This window comes from Elephantulus edwardii, unplaced genomic scaffold (assembly GCF_000299155.1).
Source record: "Elephantulus edwardii isolate Elephantulus edwardi_28Jun2011 unplaced genomic scaffold, EleEdw1.0 scaffold00212, whole genome shotgun sequence".
Lineage (NCBI taxonomy): Eukaryota > Metazoa > Chordata > Mammalia > Macroscelidea > Macroscelididae > Elephantulus > Elephantulus edwardii.
Window position 1 is genome coordinate 835,098 of NW_006399962.1, and position 3,819 is coordinate 838,916.

Consider the following 3,819-nt stretch of genomic DNA (forward strand, 5'->3'; position numbering starts at 1 on the left):
GAGTCAAGGATTCTGAAGCTTCATCTGACATACTTTGGGCATGTTGCAAGGAGGGACTGGTCCTTGGAGAGTGACATCATGTTTGGGAGAGTGGAGGAACGGCACAGGAGAGGAAGACCCTCGATGAGATGGATCGAGTCTGTGAGTGGAGTGGTGGGAATGAATGTGTTTGAGACAGCGAGGTTGGCACGGTATAGAATGGTGTTTAGGGCTCTTGTAAATAGGGTCACTATGAGTCGCAAGCGACTTGATTCCACATAACAACAAACAACAACAACCTAGTATGATTGAGGATTTGATGTATTAATGCATGTAAGCCATTGGAGCTGTTGTTGTACATAATAGCCACTCAATAAGTAAATGTTAGTCTTTATATTTTAGCTAATAATCTGAAAGGTAATAAACAGAAAGTGAGAAAGAGTGTCTAGGTAATCTTTGGATAAATTTGACCATAAGAAGGCAAAGACAAAATCGTTTCTAGCAAAAATAAAATATGGGGCTAGAGATAGTTTGTTTAAAATATGAACTGGTCTTGTGTGCTTGTAAACTAATTAAAATACTCAAAGGAAGTATTAATGGTTCAGGAAAGAGAGGATATATTTCTAGTGTATCCCACTTAAATTTAGAGATCATCTTAGGAATAGATTTTATTCAATGAATGCAAATAATAGAAAAACAAGAGGATAGTATGATGACATCAAGAATGTACATTAAAAATGCAGTAGGTAATTTAAAAGGTGAGAGGGGGAAGAACGAGTAAAATAGGTATTAGAATAAATCTGAAATCTGCCTCAAAATATATAGTAACCAATGAAAACAAAAGAAATAAAAAAGATTTCAAAAAGAACTTGAGAAGACAAAGTAATGTATTATAATGAAATGTGCAAAGACCTGGAGTTAGAAAATAAAAAAGTAAGAACAATCTCAGCATTTATCAAGGTGAAAGAAGAGAAAGGTAAAGATAAGACGGACCTTAAACTCTCCAAGCTGTCCATTTACAACAAAGACTCAAGAAACCAAGTAGAACAGACACAGAGGATGATCCTGGAGCTCTTACAACCAAACAAAAGACTACAGAGTAAGGTGAAACACCAGTTACAAAAAGAAAGAGAACAAAAACAGTGAAGAAGAAGAGATATCAAGTGAATATTCCTGATGAGCCAGCCTAGCACAGCATGGCCATTACGAAATAGTGTAAGAAGCAGTCTCAGGTCAGAAATACAGGAAGGCAGCTTTACAGAATACTCAGTAAGACAGAGACACAGTGAAAACAAATATCAATTGAAGCAAGATAAGCAGAAACCAGCTAGATCTAAGAATGGAAAGTACAGAAAAAAAAAAACAGGCAAGATTGCTACAGACTCAGATGACAACAGAACAGGAAGAGAGTGAATAAAAAAGGTTAGAGGAACTTAACAGTGATTCATGGTCACTTGGGTTAAGGACTTATATGCAGGCAAGTCTGTGGGGTGATGGCTGTAGATGCTGGACCACAGGTAGTAACTCTTGCTGCTTGTAAGGCAAAAACCAAATAAACTGTACTTATCCAGGAGTGACCACCATGCATATTAAGGAATAACAGCTGGAGAAATGTGCTCTCTCCCCTTCTCTCCCACACTCTCCAAGTCACCAGATGTGTAGCTGCCCCCACCTGGCAGCCAGTGGCATTCCCTTGCTATACCTGCTCCACTAGCCAGTCCATCCAGCCTATATCCCACAGACTCCCATCATTTTGCCCCCTAGCAATATATGGAAACTCCAGCAGCTCACACATGTTGTACACATATTACCTTGATTACTGTGAACACATGCTCCTGGACCACTGTCTTGCAGGTGACACCATACATGTACACCCTTTTCCACTCGACCCTTGCTTTTTACTATTTGCCACTTATAGCAAGAGTCAGGGAGCTCTGGTGTCTTAGTGGTAAGGAATTGCACTGCCAGTCCTACCTAAGGTAAATAGTTCTAATCCACCAGATGGCCCATTGGAGAAAGACTGGTAATCTCCTTCTGTGCAATTAATTGCCTCTGAAAATCCACTGTAGGGTCAGCAATGGGTCAACTCCAACTCAATGCTATACAACAAGCAGTGTATAGAGACCATATTTTCTCTAGCTCGTCACAACTGCCGCACCTAATGCCCCATCCACTAGATGATTATAACAACCCCTCCCTGTCCTCATTTAAAGACTTCACCTAACATTCTTTCAACATCATCAGCAAAATTAAACTCATGTCAACACTCTCACCTACCACCCACCCACTCATGTTATGAGCACCCCAGTGCTGCCAAAGGAATGATCAGAGTAGCTCGCTTGTCCCACTCATCAACAAACCAAAACAATCAAGATTGAAAAACCTCCACACACAATCAACAAATAAATAACAACCCAAGGTCTCAGGGACAACAATATCAAATATCATACACACAGGGAGAGACGAGACTAAGATGACTCAAATAAGTGACGAGGAAAATTTTTAAGGATGAAATTGTAATGGAACTGTCTAATGTTGTTGTTGTTGTTGTTATGTGCCATCAAGTCGCCTGCGACCCATAGAGACCCTATATGTACAACAGCTCTGAAGCCTGCTCTGTCCTGAGCCAGTCTCACTAATTCCTACACACCAACCCCCACCGCATCAGTCGATCTCATCCAGTGTCTTCCTTTCCTATTCTGTCCTTCCACCCTTCAAAACATGACTTCCTTCTCCAAAGACAGGCCTCTCCTGGACACATGCACTAAATATTTGAGATGGAGCTTCAAATTCCTAGCCTCCATGGAGAAACTTGATTATACCTCGTCTAAGACAAATCTGTTTTCTTGGTGGTCCATGGTATGTTCAAGACTCTTCTCTACCACCATAATATAAAGGCATAGATTCTTCTTCTGTAATCCTTAGTTATTGTCCAGCTCTCTGATGCATGGCAAGTAAATGCAAATACCGCGGCCTGGATTACGTGCACATTAGTCTCTAGACTGACATTGTTGCTTTTCAGAACTCCGGAGAGATCGCTGACAAAAATGTTATTTGTCTTTTGATGTTCTAACTGCTAGTGCTAAGAGTGTTGATTGTGTAACAAAGCAAGCTGTAATTGATAACTGTCAACAACCTCAATCTCCTCTCCATCTATCATGGTGCTGCCAATTGGCCCAGTGATGAGAATCTCTGCCTTCTTGATGTTGAGCTGCAATCCATATTGAAGTCCTTTACCTTCTGCAGCAAGTGCTTCACATCTTCTTCAGTAGAAATCTTCACAGATTAATAAGAGATCAGAAAAAAAACAGATGTAATCAATGATTTCATAGACAAAAGAAAACAGAAGTCTAGAAAAACTCAGGAAAACAACACGAACAAATTGGCAAAATAAATAGACTTTTTAAAAACATCAAATAGAAATCCAAAAGATTAGCACTATAATTTCAGAATTTAGATTATTCATTGGAAGGAAAAAGGAGTAGAATTTAATTAATGGAAGTCAGAACCAGCACAATATAAGACTAATCCTTATACATTAATCTCAAGAATAATCAGAAAAATAGAATGAGAAAAAGTATATTCAACCTGAGTTATTGGGATATTACCAAGAAGGATAATTTCTGTATTACTGGAATTCTAAATGTTGTTGTTGTTGTTATGTGCTGTCGAGTCGTTTCCAACTCATAGCGACCCTATGCACAACAACCCTAAACCCTGCTCTATCCTGCACCAACCGCACCACCTCTGACACACCCATCCCGATTACCCCAGTCACCGAATCAATCCATCTCATAGAGGGTCTTCCCCTCCTGCGCTGTCCCTCCACCCTCCCAAGCA

At 39.9% G+C, this 3,819-nt stretch overlaps 1 pseudogene; it reads right to left on the reverse strand.

Annotated features, from left to right (window-relative positions):
* Positions 1 to 1,847, reverse strand: part of LOC102868463 — a 91,223-nt pseudogene extending 89,376 nt beyond the window's left edge.
* Between the last annotated feature and the right edge of the window lie 1,972 nt (positions 1,848 to 3,819).